Genomic DNA, 17,370 nt, shown 5'->3' with positions numbered 1-17,370 from the left:
ACGCATGCACACACACAACATATATACTGAGTAGTAATTCTATGGTTACATTTCTTAGTAAATATTCTATTTGGTGAGAGATAAACTTTATTGTCTTTATCTTAGTGAATCTATAATTAAACGGGTAAACCAGTAGTAGCACATTCAGTGTCAAGGAAAGTTAAGTGTTATTATCAGGAGAGAGAGAATATTTAAAGTGGTTAGCAGCAGTGTTCAAGCCAATGGCCCCCACCATGAGGCCACCACAGCTCAGCAGAACATCATTGTAGCTTCTTCTGGGGAGAAAAACACTTAGAGAAGCAATAAAGTTAACAGCTGAAATAGCAGAAAATAATACAGTTAAAGAGCAGATTGTAGAAGAAAATAGTAGATTGTGGAAAGTGGTCAGTATGTCCTTCAGCAGTCTAAGCCTATAGCAGCATAACTACAGAGATGAACAGATAATTGATGTTGTTCCTCTCCACTGCCAGAATTAAAGCCATGAAAACACTGCTGCACTTCTTGAACAATGGTGTGAGTAGGGTTAGCCGTTAGGTTACATGTAAGCTTTGTATATTTGAAATTGCATCACTGCAATACTTTTATTTTGAAAATTACCAGAGAGTTTACACTGAAACTGTGTGTGATTTCCTGCCTAGCCCTATGCTGATTGTGGTAATTGATGCATCCCACAAGCTGCTTGCAGAAAAATAGAACCCAAACATATCTTTAGCGGCGCTGCGTACCGCTTCTGGGACCCTTCTGAAAATACCACATTGTGGCTGGTTTGTTAAACCCCATAGACTGTAATGGATTCTATTTGAAGTGGTGCCATTTTGCTGCCGTTCAGTGACGCTTTTGTTTCCAGTGGAGGTAAAACTACTGCTTATGTACATCAAATTTAAGGAATACCTTGGCTGATGCAGAGTTGATTAACTTTTCACGGACAAGTAAGTCTTTAAAATATAAATATATGAAACCACAGCATGACATGAGAATAATATTTGTAAAACAATGTGTTTTAGCTCTGTTAGTCGGTTACAGAAGCACATTTATAAACAAGAAACATGAAATCACCATGTTAATAAAACGGATTGACATACTTTTTGTGTGATAAGCTCGTCAGCCACTAGATGGTGCCATTGGATAAGAGAAATACTCCGGAAAAATGCTTCAACTCTCACAACTGTTAAATTACTTTGAGTAAGTGTTATTTATAAGCGCCTCGTGATTTTTATCTTGAGAGGCGCTATAGAAATGATCTTTTCTTCTTCTTCTTCTACTTCTTCTTCTTCTTCTTCTTCAAATATGACACTGCTATTTTTCAAGTGATCTAATTCTCCATGAAATAATGAAATTGTGATTCTAAACAGTGTTTATGTTGTGGTTGCTTTCGTGGCAGGAAGCTAACATTTAGCAGCCAAAGCCAGGAAGCTAGCAGCCAGTGACAAATGCTAGCTAACTCGTACCTCACCAAGTGACTGCTGAAAGCCAGCGTGAGCCAAACACAAGGAGCATTTAATGTGAAACACCCTTTGTTTTTAGAGCGGAAAAGTGGAACGGCACAGTTGTCGAATTCCTTTGATCAACCTCCTTGCTTACGACATGACACAACAAGTAACACCACATTTGAAACCGTGATCAAAGTAATAACTAAGAACAACACAGCCCCCCAAAGTAAACATGCATAACACCCCAAACAAAACAAAGTAAAATATGACTACCCACAATGCACCTCACCCACTTCAGCTGCAGAAGCAGAGGAAGACAAAAGCAGAGCTTATCAGAGTACGTTTTATTCTGTTTTCAGGGTATCTGCGAATCCTTAAAAAGTCTTAAAAAGTCTTAAATTGGCGTTTCCAAATTTAAGGCCCTAAAAATCCTTAAAAATGACAAATAATCCTTAAATACTGTTTCCAAAGGTCTTAAATTACCAAAGACCCAATAGACAAGATTCTTTTATTTCCATAAAATTTTCGTGAATTTCTAGTTGGTGTTCAACATTTTTTGTATATGATATTGGCGTAAGCGGAACCGTATACATTCATTTGGTTGTGAAAGGGGGCTATTTTATATGAGCACATTAGCTGGTTAAGCTAGTGGGAGCGTGCGCCATGGGGAAGTGTAAGCTTAATGGTAAATGGATGGCTAATCCCCACGTTCGCGATGTGGTTAGCACCGGTTCCAGGCAATAGCTGGAAATTATAGCTTACATTTAATTTTTAAAATAGCTTAAATTTGGTCAAAGTGGCCTTAAAAAGTCTTAAATTTGGCTCCCTTAAACCTGCAGATACCCTGGTTTTGGAGGAATGGCGTATAGAGCTAATCTTCTCATAGACAGGGTTTGAATTACGGGGGAGCCTGGATCCCCCAAAAGGATGAATGATGCTTGTTCAATTCTATTAACTTTTTCCAGTTATTGCCCCTACTTATTAATGTGTGATGTAATTATGTCAGTAGAATAACTAGATAAATTACCTTTCTTGAAGAAATGCAGTTTGAATGGTGATTACTGAAAAGCTGAGCAGATCCATCAGGGAAATGTGTCATAGATTTAGGAATTTGGGTGGGGGTGAACTGGAGCACCCAGAGAAAACCCCCCTATGCAACACAAGGAGACAGAAAAACATTGATCAGGTGACCTGTATCCTGCGAGAACCCCTGTGCTGCTTTTTTTTTTGTACCTCATGGTGGATGGAGGTACTTCCTGGACACAGTAACACCTCCTCACGCCACGCACACATTTCTCTTTTCAACAGGCGTCACACCACACATCTGAATTAATTGCCCCATGGGGACCAATAAAGTTTTCTGATTCTGATTCTGATTCTGACCTCAACGTTTTTTGCCCCATTGCATCTGGTTGCAAAGCCTACTGGTTGTGCAGCACCAGGCTAAAGACCAAAGGTGACAGATCATTTGCTGCTGTGGCCCCCAGACTCTGGACCTCTCTCCCCCTGAGCGTGAGATCAGTGGACTCAGTGGTCTCCTTTAAAAAGCAGCTGAAGGCTTTTGCATGACCTTCATCAATCATCACCACCCTTTCCATATTCTGCTCTTATTTAGCCTTTCCCGGGATCCACTAATTTCCCTCTTTCCTCTTCATTTTCTCCCTTCCTTTCCTTACATTTTTAGCCACAATTTTTATTTTTTTCTAATTTGAAACAAATTTTTGGAAATCTTTTTTATTAATTTAATTGTTTTTGTGAAGTGTCTTGTGATTTTATCTTGAGAGGCGTTACATAAAAGCTTGTTTTATTTCTTTCTTCCTGTACACAAAATCGTAGACCTTTTAGGATACATGGAGCTGTCTTTCTCCTCGCTTGTTCATGTGTGGACTTCTGAAATCACGCATGGTGTTACAATGCTCCCGTTGTTTTGTGGCTTTGCAGGACCAGCGACATGGAACACTTTTGCTCCCTATCGCGTTACAATCACTCCCAGTTGGAAGGAAGCTCGCAGGTAAAATGCTGCTAATTACATGACGCTTTCACATCTGGTGACAAGCCGGGGTAAGCGTTGCACGAACCTGCAACCCTCTGCTTGTGGGGCAGATACCTAACTTCTCTGCCACCATTGCCACATGCTCCACCATCTAAACAGTTTTTTCAGATGGCTTCCACATTCTTTGATTTAACCTTTTATTTTATAAATGTTCATTTTGTTTAAAGCCATCAAACAACATCACTCTATTCTCTATAAAGGTATTTATTTATTTGTGAGTCATTGCAGCAGTTTGAGTTTCCGATGTCCTTCTGTCACAACCTGCCTTTCGGTCGGTTTGATGTCCACAGAGAAAATCCCAGCTCTCTAATTGGCTAAGACCATCTCCAAATTTCTGATGCATTTTCTCTGTGAGCCCCATCAGAACTTCCTAATTCTATATTTTCCCTCACCATGAGCATCCATGAAAACAAACGTTCTCATCTGATTGGGTTACCTTTGATATGTTAAATGTTGAATGTTGGTGATGTTTAGATTCTGGGTGAAGTCTGGAGGTAGTTTAGGATTTTTGGCAGCAAGTCAGATTTGTGAGAAACTCATTTCCTGTGAATTGAACCTGGCTCAAACTGCTCATCCTGTTTAATCAGAATCACTCCACCCTTTTCCTCACCTCCTCCTCTATTTTTAACCACAAGCTCATTGTTTACATGTTGGAGGTCCTCTTTTATCCACGCTGGATCTCATTCTAATTTTAAACTAAACATGCAGCCAGGACAGAAATATTATCTTACACAATCCTTGGTGGAGACGACAATATCTAAGAAACTAGAGTTTAGTTTGATGTCTGGCTTCCTGTTATTGCTTCTTCAGAGTTATCTTCTTTATTATGAACTGTTAACCCATTCAGCCATTCCAGAGTTTCCACTTTTCCACATGTAATAGTATCTTCTTGTCTCTTTGTTAGCTCCAACTGCTGGTTTTCTGATCATGTGGAGGAATCCTGAAGCTTTCAAAAGAAGAAGAAGAAGAAAATATAATTTCTATAGCTTCTCTCAAGATAAAAATCACGAGGCGCTTCACAAAAACAAAAAATGTAAAAGTATAAAAAAGCATTTAGAAAATGTTTAAAAATATGTTTAAAATGAGCAAAAATAGACAATTGGGATTTAAAAGAAAAAATGTCAAGAAAGAGAGAGTGAATAGGAAAGAGGGAAATCAGTAGATCCTGAGGAAGGTGGAATAGGTGGGGAGAGCAGAATAAAGAGAGAGGGGCTGAAGAAGGTCATACAAAAGCCAGCTTGAACAAGTGAGTCTTCAGCTGCATTTTAATTCAATTCAAGTTTATTTATAAAGCGCCAAATCACGACAAGAGTCGTCTCAAGGCACTTCACATAATAAACATTCCAATTCAGGTCAGTTCATTAAGCCAATCAGAAATAATGTTTCCTATATAAGAAACCCAGCAAATTGCATCAAGTCACTGACTAGTGTCAGTGACTTTACAGCAACCCTCATACTAAGCAAGCATATAGCGACAGTGGAGAGGAAAACTCCCTTTTAACAGGAAGAAACCTCCAGAGGATCCTGGCTCAGTATAAGCAGCCATCCTCCACGACTCACTGGGGATCGAGAAGACAGAGCACACACACACACACACACACACACACACACACACACACACACACACACACACACACACACACACACACACACACACACACACACACACACACACACACACACACGCGCACACACACACACACACACACACACACACACACACACACACACACACACACACGCACGCACACACACACACACACACACACACACAACGACAAGTAATGTGTCTATAGTTATATTGTGATGTCTTAGTAAATATTCTATTTGGTGAAAGATAAACTTTATTTGTATTTATCCTAGTGGATCTATAATTGAACGGATAAACGAGTATTAGCACATCCAACGTCAAGGAAAGCAAAAAGTTATTATCAGGAGAGCCTGAGCAGGTGAGTCTTCAGCTGCTTTTTAAAGGAGACCACTGAGTCCACTGATCTCAGGCTCAGGGGGAGAGAGGTCCAGAGTCTGGGGGCCACAGCAGCAGATGATCTGTCACCTTTGGTCTTTAGCCTGGTGCTGCACAACCAGTAGGCTTTGATCACTGGACCTCAGGGACCTGCTGGAGGTGTAGGGACTAAGAAGATCACCAATGTAAGATGGTGCTTGTCCATGTAAGGCCCTATAGACCAGAACCAGGATCTTGAAATGAACCCTGAAGTTGACTGTCAGCCAGTGAAGCTGGAGGAGGAGCGGGGTGATGTGGGTGTGTTTGGAGGACTTGGTCAGAAGCCGAGCACAGGCGTTCTGAACCACCTGTAGACGGTTCAGGGAGGTTCTGCTCAGACACGTGAAAAGAGAGTTACAGTAGTCTAAGCGTGAGGAGATGAAGGAGTGGAGAACTGTCTCAAGTTCAGATCGAGACAGAACGGGACTCAGCTTAGCAATGTTCCTGAGATGGAAGAAGGAAGAGCGAACAAGAGAACTGACATGAGAATCCAGGGCGAGAGCTGGGTCAAAGGTCACACCAATATTCCTGACAGAAGGTTTGTTGTGAGAAGCAAGCTGACCAAGAGAGTCTCTGACTTTGGGAACCAGCTTGTCTGGGGCACAGATGAGGATCTCAGTCTTATCTTCATTCAACTGAAGAAAGCTCCCAGCCATCCAGGTTTTGATAGATTAAGCAGGTGTGTAACAGCTGCAGCTTAGACATCTCATGGGGCTTGAAGGAGATGTAGAGTTGGACATCATCTGCATAAAGATGGTAGGAGATTCCTTTGAAGGAGCTCAGGATGTGCTAAAGAGGAAGCAGATAGAAGAGGAAGAGCAGAGGCCCCAGCACAGAACCTTGTGGGACACCATGGGTAAGAGAGGTGGTGGAGGACTTAAACTTGGAGACGGCCACAGAAAAGGAGCGCTCAGAGAGATAAGAGGAGAACCACTCCAGAGCAGATCCTGATAGGCCTACCCAGTCTCTCAGCCTCTCCAGTAGCAGGTGATGGTCAACAGTGTCAAAGGCTGCAGTCAGGTCCAGCAGGACCAGAACAGAACGGTCCCCTGCATCACTGTGGGTCAGAAGGTCATTAGAGACCCTAAAGCCTGAATTATGCTTCTCCGTCTGCGTCAGTGCGGAGACACGCAACACCATTATCCGTCCTTGCGTAGGGCACGCAAGTACGTACGGAGTCGAGCCCACTTTTTTAAACATCCGTCGAACGAGACGGATTACGCAAGCTTGTGATTGGTCAGGATGCCGCTGTTGTTTACAGCGCCGCCATTGCAAAGAAAGCCGAGGATAACTAGCGGCAGACACGGAGAAGCTTGAAGAATATCTCGCGAAAAAACTCTAAAAATATGAACGTTTAATTCTCCCGTGACTGGAGGAGTGAAAAGATGCGCAGCAAGCGTTTTATTTGTGGACGGAAATGACAGGAAATGTGGGTTTAGAGGTGGCGAGCGCATGAAGAGGTGGGAGAATGAGAGACAAATATGTCCGTGTTAAAAGTCTCTTATATACACAAAAACACAATATAAACATACGATCTTGGACTGACACGATACCACAGAACAGCGCTACGCCCTCTGTTGTCCTGCCGGGCAATTGCTTTGCAACACTCTCCAGGAGACGGAGAAGTAAAAGAGCAAAACGCTTCCGTCAATCCGTGCATGTCTGTCCCTTGCGGAGCTGACGGAGAAGCATAAACCAGGCTTAAGAAGAGCAGTTTCAGTAGAATGAGCTCTACGAAAACCTGACTGGAAGCTATCATAGATGTTATGTTCATCAAGAGCAGCTGTGAGTTGTTTATCCACGACCTTTTCCAAGATCTTGGAGATGAACGGAAGTTTAGAGATGGGTCTGAAACTGCTATGGAGAGAGGCGTCGAGACTCGGTTTTTTAAGAAGCGGGTGGATTACAGCGTTCTTAAAGTAAGCAGGGTCCGGACCAGAAACCAGAGAAGCATTAATTATAGAGAGCACGCTGGGACCGATGGACTGAAAAGCACTTTTAAACAAAGATGAGGGTAAGATGTAGAGGGGCCATGCAGAGGTCTTCATAGAGTTAACTAGTTTGGTTAACTCAGGCAAAGAAACAGGAGCAAAGCTATCTAGGATGATGGGCCTGGTTGGAGTCAGGAGAGGCGGCGATAAGGCTGAAGGAGAGATGCTAGATCTAACCTTATTGACTTTGTCCACAAAGAAAGACAGAAAGTTCTCACAGTCTGCAACAGAGTGGATGGAGGCTGTAGGAGAGGCAGGAGAGACGATGCTGCTGATGGTGTTAAACAGCACCTTGGGGTTCCCTTTGCTCTGGGACACCAGGTTGGAGAAATAGGAAACCCTGACATCTCTGACTGCAGAGTTAAAGGATGTCAGAAGATCCTTTAGGTGCAGCAGATCGATGTGGAAAGGCTGTTTCTCAGGATGGACCAGCTGGTGTGGAGATCAACTCTGTGCTGCAGGTTAGAGTGAAATCACAGATCAGGCATTGATCCGAGAAAGGATGAAGACTAAAAAAAGCTTTTTGTTTATTTTGGGCATTTTTTTTTTTGAGTTGAGCAGATAATTAAAATTGTGTTTCTGTTACACAAACCAGGCTAACACACACACACACACACACATCCCATTTCGAAGCTAAAGCTAAATATTTAGATTCAAGGATTTAAAAGCTAAATTCTTCTACGCTATGGAGACATTATTCTAAAATTATATGGTTAATTCTAAATATCTGGAATGAAAACTAAACATAAAAGTTAAACCTAAATATTAAGACTCCAGTCGAAATATTCATCCATCCACATCCATTTTCCTCTGCGTATTCCGGGTTGGGTCATGCAAAATCACATTTAGAAAAGCAAATTTTAAAGAGAAACCTACATTTTCAAATCAAGCATTGAAAAGGTTTTTAAAAGGTCTATTTAGAAGTAAATCTAAATAAGTTAGACTACAATCTAATTTATTCTATGAAGTTAACAAGGGAATGGGGATACATGACATGACAGTTAAGTCTAAATATTTAAAATCAAACATGAAAACAGGTAAATCCACTTAGAATATTCAGCAGTTCCATGAATACAATTAAATCTGATTTTTAAAAATTGAATCTAAATCTACATAAAACATCACTTTTTGATAAGGTGATATATGAACAGTTTCGTCCCCAGATGAGGAAATAGGCTACACGATGTTGTTAAAACGCTAAAAGTATCTGTTTAATTCAGAAATAGTGCCCCGTATATTCTGTATTTTTCAGCATAAATATTACGTCTTGGTGCTGCATTTGCTGCAAGGTGCAGCTACATCCCGCTTTTGCAGCAACTTTAAACACACCAAACTTTTAAACACTGGTTAATAAGTGACGCCTCTGGGGGGGTCCACCCTCCTCCTCCTCGTACCTCCTCTCTCTCCCTCGACCTCCAGCTCACTCGTCAGCAGCAGCAGCAGCAGTCGGGACTGAACTCCTCCGCAGCGCTGCCTTTACGCACGGTCCACGTCCGAGCAGTAACGGTCAATGCGCACCGCAAACCGCGCAGGATGACAGAAGGTGAGTTCTCTGAGTTATTTTTTTAAGGTAGGACTGAACAGAAAGCCTGCAGCTGCAGAATGCTGTGAGTGCGCGGTTTAGTCTTTTTCTAGTTCACCGCGTCTGATTGCGTAAAAAGCTGATAATAAAGCAGCTTTTAGTCTTTTATGTACTGTGTTTAATTATTTTGTTCACACTGCTACGTGCTTCTGTCTTTTTAACAGCAAAGTCCATACATGAGTTTGTTTCTGCAGATGATGGGATGTTGTTAAACGTTCTTGTTCTCCATAAAAAAAAATAAAAGTGATGCACCACATGCTCCATCTGAGGTCAGTGAGCTGACATGCTGACAGGTTCTTTCAGACATGGATAAAGACTGAACACAATTAAAAAGAACTCAATTTCTTCTGAAATACCGTATGCAACATATTTAGTTTTGAAACAGGGGGATATTATTGTAAATCCAAGATATTCATAAATATCAGCAAGTTGGTGCATCTCTGGTAAACCTCTTTCTAATTTCAATATAAAATAGTTACTTTTAAACTGTTACTTGTTGTTTTACACTTTTGTGTTTGTTATTCCATATTGTGCAGCACTTTGTTTAAAGGTGCTATATAAATAAAACAATTAATATTAACAATAAAACTCATGAATTTATTTAGATTTTATTATTTTGTAAATATTTAATGTGCAAGATTTTAAAGACCAAGTTCACTGAAAGGACATTTTATACTTGTTATTTTAGAATGTGACCTGTCACTCTCAGTTTCAGATGCAGGCTGAATGTGAAAATAGAATATTTCCTGCATCGCTGATAGAAAATAGACGGAGAAACGCTCGGGTCAGAAAAAGCCACGCAGATCTATGTGCCACTGTAAATTAGCATTCATGGACTCCTCATGGTTCTTGGCTCGCCACGGGGTTGTTTTTGGTTTAGCATCCAGGAGAGAGCAGAGCACGTCTCGGCTAGTATAAGCTAAGCATTAGCATTAGAAACTCCGCCACACCGCCGAACTCCTCCAGGCTTGTGTTGTTGTTGGAGATAAAACATCAACATTGTAGAGCAAACCGAGTCAGTCGTAGAGTCGCGTAACTCTTTTGTATCTTCTTCATCTTGAAACAGGAGCGGCAGAGCCCCCCCCCCCCCCCCCCCCCAGTTAACAACTCACAAGGCATTCATTTATTCTAGAAACAACTGCAGATTTATTGAAAACAAAAGTGAACAAGAGTTCTTAGCAAAGGAAGTGGTTAATGCATGGATCTGGGCTGAGGGGCCCTGGTAATATTATGGTGTCACCTTCACTTAGTTGTAGAGGAACTCAAACTTCTCCTGAGTTCAAGAACTTCTTTTATTCAGAGCTGTACACCTGTCACGTGTTTCTTTTGACTCCAACAGTAACAAGGAAGAGGGTTGCAGGCCCAATAATGAGTGAACTAAATATATATTTAATGAACAAGGACACATTCAGCTGTTGTAACTGGAAACAGAATTACACTTTTGGACTTTACAGTCAATTATCCTGCAAAATCCACTTTTTGGAGCGTTTGATCACATTTTATTCTTATTTCCTGATGAAAAACACTCAATCACTGAGTAGGACATGACGATGTGAATCTGCATACGGGTCTGTAGCTGTGTACTATTGTGGAATTCGCACAGAGGTAGGCGAAGTCTCATCACATCCAAGTGTGTTCAATGCAGATTGAAGAAATGGGCCATTAGAATAACTTATATTTAATTTAAAAATGACAATTCAATGGTAATTTTTTATAATGTGGTGTGCCTGTCGTTGCTCTAGAAGGTTTAAAATAGTGTGATGCAGGTCTTTTAAAAACGTTTTAGCATTTCAACTGTGCAACATGTGTAGGGTTTGGTAAATTAAGTGCTTTAAGAGCTCAATAGATATTACCTATACTTATGACCAATGTAGAGAAGATGTTCCTACATTTGATTAAAAACCATAAAATGTGAAATACCACGAAGTATGAAATATCACCTTAATGGATCTTTAAGTAAATTTAATCAGAAGATTGGATCTTTTTATTGCAGGGATTGAGCAACACTTCGTATTAACCTCAAGAAAAGAGAGTGAGCCAAGTTTTTAAAGTTTAAAGATTTATTACTAAACAAATTTAGCTGGACTAACTATAACATTAGGTGTATGGTGTAACTAAGGTGAGGTAAGACTGAGTGTATGTGTGAATATTTCAGAACCAGCAAATCCGGAGAAACGATTAGTTCTGTTGGGAGTGAAGATGATGTTTCGCACTAAGCTTGATTGGCGATATATAACACACATTGAGACACCATTCTGCCGGCCTACATACCCTTGGTGGAGGTCCTCGTCAGATCAGGAATGTCGAGGTCCAGCTTGACCTTCTCTGGTACCGAAGCCGGTAGAAAAGCAGCGGCTGCCGACCAGACCAGTCTTGAGATACTTCCGGGTCACGACATTTTATTGGCATCTAGTGAGACCCAAAAAGGGGTAGATGGTTCAGCTTTTATTCTGAAAGGAACCATTGCAGCAGGTGGAACAGCAACAGATTTTATCCAGCTTGTCGTTGGTTCTTTTGGCTGAAGAAGAAAGTTACGGATTGGCCACTCCCGACAACTTCTCTAGAACGCTTGAACTGAACTTAAAGATGACGTGGGCATAGTTTTATAACTTGGATGTTTTGATTTACGGTCAAATCAAAAAGGGACAGGTTTACCAAGCACCCCCAAAACCACGCCTCGCATCAGGTCTGGAAGGTTCTGATTGGATCAGAAAAAGCAAGGTGTTGTGTGACTTTTAAGCGTTACATGTGATCAGTGTCTAGTGGAAACATTTAACGTTATCCATCTGAGCCCGCTTTGTCCACGCGGGGTCGGGGGGGGGGGGGGGGCTATCTCCGGCAGTCAACGGGCAAGTAGGCGGGGTACACCCAGGACAGAGAACCAGTCCATCGCAGGGCAACACAGAGACACACAGGACAAACAACCATGCACACACACACACCTAAAGACAATTTAGACAGACCAGTCAACCTAACAGTCATGTTTTTGGACTGTGGGAGGAAGCCGGAGTACCCGGAGAGAACCCACACATGTACAGGGAAAACATGCAAACTCCATGCAGAAAGATCCCAGGCCGGGAAGCGAACCCAGGACCTTCTCGCTACAAGGCAACAGCTCTAACCACTGCTCCACTGCGCAGCCCCATTTAACGTTTTATTACTTATTCAAATCTACTGATCATAACATTGTCATTTCACAGATTGGTTCACATTTATTGTTGGACTAACACTTTGTTTGATTAGCTTTATTAAAAATAGAGTTCTTCTGATTTATTAAAAGAAATAGTTCTTCGTCTTCATTCTTCTCTTGAGCTGGAAGGGAAACAGTTTTAGAAGCAAATGCATGACCTTGAGCAATAGCTCATGCAGATTAGTTCTGTGTCAGAGACATCTGAGGAGAGAGGGTAAATAACCTTTGGTGGAATAGCTCCTTCATCACGTTGCACCAATAAGCTGTGATACTCTATCTAAACATAGAATATCACCCTGCCTGGTCTTTATTGTGCTTTAATCAGAAGATTCTAGTTTTTTTTATTTATTAGGGGATTGTACACACTTCGTTTTGATTCAGAAAAGAGTCAGGTTCATAAAAGTAAGAATTTATTTGACCAACAATTAAATCATGACAAGTTAACTAAGCATTTACTGTGATGATGGAACTAGATGTGATGTATGAAAGCTATGTGTGAATGCGATGTTAGTCAGAACTTCCGTATCTAGGAGAGCTGAGTTCTGGATGTAGAAGAATTTGGTTAGTGTTAAGCTATGAAGTTGATTATTATCAAAACCACATCAGACGCTATCTGTGTGACCACATCACCCGTTTTCGGAGACCCTCTTGGTGGATCTGAAGGTCAGGGAGGCCGAATGACCTCTGGCACCGGAGGGCTGTAGAATACCGTGGCACCGTCCCTTCAGTCCAGAGATATCTCGGGTCACGACAGACGGATGGAACCGCGCGTCTCTGGTGGACTTAAGGAGTTTAAACAATATCAGCTCGTTCTGCAGGAACTGTTTGCTGCATCAGCTTTACAGGTGCAAAAAGATTTTGACGACGTGTCAAAAGCTTTGATGGTTAATGCGGGTTTTGATTCAGGTGGCCGGTCTGAAGCTTTCTCTAGAACTGAGGAAAAACCCGAGTAATCTGGTTTTAATGTTCTCCTGTTATGACTGTGTAGCCAACCAGAGGTTGACAAGTTGGAGGAATATTACCAAGAATCTCAGAAATGCACCTTCTTTGATACCGGATGCTCTGATCTGGGTAAAAGACTATTCATGTGTCACGGGTTTAACTTTACCTCACTTTGTTCTTGTGCGAGTGCAAATGGTGGTGACCTTGTCAAGTAAACATGCAATCAATCGATGTAATCACAACAATTTCAATCTTCAATCGTTGAGCACAGATTAATGAAAGCATTTCATTGTATTAATTATCATAAGTAGCAATAAACAAACATGTATTTACTGATTATCTAGCTTATATGTTTTAGAAGTTCATATTTAATTTTAAATCTTCTTTCTTCTGTGAAGCAAAGAGTCTTAGATAAAAGGGTGCTCTGTGAGGGACCTTGAGGGGAGAATGTTATTGTTGACATTTCATTATCTGTGTCAGAGCTGCAGGTTCTGAGCTCCAGCTGGTGTGATGGAAGCAGGCTGATTTAGAGGAGGCACATACAGTCTCGTGTCTCCTTTTTGACCAGATGTTGGATGGTCAAACAGTACCTAAAACTGACTATTGCTGGACGTTACACATGACACCAACAATATCTGCCACATGATAAAAATCAATCAATTTATAAATAATCCCACAAGTCATTGTCTTCTTTTTGAAGAAACACTACTGTTCTACCTCTCTACACATCACACACGGGAGAACTTGGTGTGTTTGCATTTCACACACTTGAACACAATGATTTGGTATTGCTGATATTAACTATGCCAGAATGATGTACAGCTCAGTCTGCCTTTCTAGATGGGTTTGACTTAAAAACACAAATACTATCGATCATCTCCATATTTAAGTATGCAAAACTGGGATTCATTTTCATGTAATCACTTGCATAGATGTGGATCGTCTGGCAGCTGCAGTTGCATCTCATTGTTCTGTGTTTTCATTTAATAGATATAAAACAAGCCTTTATAACGTAAATATAGATGCATATTTTAAATCAGTGCAAGGAAAAATAAGGAACAGCATCTCATAATAATGAAAATGTTTCTTGTTATATTGTGATAAAAATCCAATTTTACCCCAAAAACTCTTGTAGTGACATAAAAGCAACATATGTTGTGGCATTCGTCTCCAAATGAACAAGGCAGTGTTTCTAGTTCTGGATGTTTAACTTTTAATAATTACAGCAGTCGCAGTGCCACAACAGAGGCGGAACAGAACAACGGGTGCATCTCAAAAAATTCCTCTTGCTAGCTTTCTCTCTGCTGGCTTCTACACTCACAAACCTTTAAAGGCTCAAGCAGAGGACCCAAAAAGACAACCAGACCCGGGAAGACTTCAGACCAAATCTTATTGACAGATCTGTGGATCCATGTGGAGCCATCCTTGGAAATAAACAAGAGCGGCACAGGTTCATGGGCAAATCCACGATGGATATCCTGAGGTCAGAGGTCAGTGAACAATCCAGACAGGGTGGGGTAATCTGAGGAGCAGAAACAAGGTCATGAACAGGGAAGCAGGCATGGAATAATTGCTGGACATTAATGACACGAGGATTTCAATAATCTGACCGAGGCTGGATGGGTGGGTGGGGCTTATATCGCAGTAGGAACGGGTGAGTGGCATGATCCTGATAGGCTTGGGCAGGCGTGGGTGATGTGGCTGATGAGGAGCAGGCTGTGGGTGACGTGGAGACGGGGCATGGGCGGAGCTGGGTCATGACACAGCTCGTTACCAAGATAACAGACACCGCGGAACTGGAGAAAAACGCCAAAAACATCTAAACATTCCCCCCACAAAGAGAAAATGTCTAATTTATTATTAATTCTAATGATCTTATTCTATTAATCTTATTGATTCTAATTTATTATCAGGACTTACTTTTATGTATCGTTCTATAAATGTTGACGTTGTTAAATGTGAAAAAGCACAAACAGGAAGTCAGCTTTTACTTTGAAAGCTGCACATCAGCTAGAAAGCATAAGTATGTCAAATTTCCACAGACGTCAAATCTGCGTGACGTGAGGGTTGTTTTGAAAATGGAGGACGGCTTGACCGAAATGTGGAGAACATGTTCCTCTGAAAACTTCTTAAAACGGCATAAAGGGGTTCACTCTGACTCCATCTTCTCCCTCTGTGCATTCTGGAAGATGTCCGCATTTGACTGCCATGAGCTGTTTTACTATTAAAATATATTTTAATCAAATTTAAAACAATCTTTCTTATAATAAATGCTCCTTTATTTTTTCTTGCACTTACAGCAACATGCTTCCGTACTTCCACACCGCATAAAAACAATAAGACTGTTTTTCTTTTGCATTTTCAAAAGTATTAAGTGTCAGATTATAATGTAAATGAATAATAATATACACAATATTACTAATTTTAAGATAATAGTTATGTCAAATTTGAGGTATTATTCATTTTCAGTTTAATAACTGTCTCTATTTGTCTCTAATGCGTTTCCGCTTGGTGCGGTTTCCTACGGAGGACTTGACCTACAGTCACGCCTCTGGGCTTTAGGTATGCCCTTTATTTGAGGCTGATTGCACTCTTGAAAACATTAAATATGCTTTACTCCATTTCTGTTCGTTAGGAGAGATAAAAGCACGTATTTAAACAGACAGTTTGATGTTGTTTTGCTCCTTTTTGTCCTTTTTCTGTGTTCATCGAGCTTTTAAACAGACAGGGATATGTTTGCTGTCCACTCCTGCTCGACCTAATTTCCCCGGAGGTTTGTTGACTGAAGCGCCCTAAATGATTAAAAAAAAAGAATTCCTGAAACTTGTGAAAGGTTAAACCAGCTCATAAAGACGCGTCTGTTTGCTTTCCTTGCTGTTGTTCAGGAGCGGTTTCTTAATCGTGTTTGAGCATCATTAAACACGACTCTGAAGGGGTAAAGGGCTCGCAAGTACATAACGCTCTTTTTACTTGTGGGCTTTTGAGGTGACTCAGCAGATCGTCAAGGAAAGTTTCAGAGAAAAAACAGGAAGTTTGATTACAAATAACACAAATACGTCATTACTGCTCTCATCTGTGTGTCAAAGGTGGTGTGAACTGTGTTGCTGTCACACGCTCACTTCTCAAAAACGTGTGTGAGCAGAGAAGAAGCCTGCATGGGATCTCTCTGTAGGACCCAGGTGGGTGGACAGGAAGTGCATTGCCACGTTGCAGCAGCAGCAGCAGCGGCTGCACACCCCTGTAAACTTTCTGCATGTTGTATTTTTGAGCTAACGGTCAGGATGTTCTGACCTCAACCACAGCTCGTTGGTGCCGCGCTCTCGCAGGACCGCGGGCCTCGGGTCCTGTGGAGGAAACAGCCTCGGAGCTGGCTCGCGTCGACACAGATCGGTTTCTGTTTTTCTCCTTTATGTACAGTGAAATGCACAGATGTGTCTCTGTGTGAGGACACTGAGCAAATCTTCAGATGTAACCGGAGTCGTGTCGTCTCGGTAGTACCAGATGTTTGGCTGAAACAAGTTTGCTTGCAGCGGTGAGAAAGACAGAGACAGGAAGCATGTTTGATGATGTGTGTGAGGGGGAAAACAGGAACAAGACATTGATTGAAAACAGAGATAAAAAATAAAACACACAGACAAGGTAGAAACGTGTTTTCCATCAGGCTGCTCGGATCTTTTATTTGATGTCCTTAATAGATGTCATCCGGTTTAGTCCCCCCCACCACACACGCTATTCCCACATTACAGCCTCCTACCTCCATGTCTGCAGTGAGTCAGACATCTTATGTGAAACAGGTTTGTTTATGGACGCCTGCAGGTAGGGTTTAGAAGTAAATACCATGTTTAACAGACCTCAGCATGTCTCCCATCAAGGATAATTTGGGGGAATGAAGTTCCTGAAGCAGATTTATATGCTGGGATTGCTCCTGACATGAGCAGTTACAGTGAGCTTACCACTAAAGAAGTCACAAGGGAAGAAGGAAATCACACTTGTGTGTGTGCGTGGAGTAATAGAAAAAAATTGTTCGATTTCAATTCTGAAACAGCAGCTGGTGAGGCAGCCATCAAAAATAATCCGGTTTAGAGCACGGAAATGTCACAGGGAAACAGCATCACAATGGAAAAGGTAACTGTATCTGAAACTGACTCAGAGAAACTGAGGACCTTACTAGGGCTGC

This window comes from Nothobranchius furzeri, chromosome 12 (assembly GCF_043380555.1).
Source record: "Nothobranchius furzeri strain GRZ-AD chromosome 12, NfurGRZ-RIMD1, whole genome shotgun sequence".
Classification (NCBI taxonomy): Eukaryota; Metazoa; Chordata; class Actinopteri; order Cyprinodontiformes; family Nothobranchiidae; genus Nothobranchius; species Nothobranchius furzeri.
Note: the sequence above shows the minus strand (reverse complement) of the source record.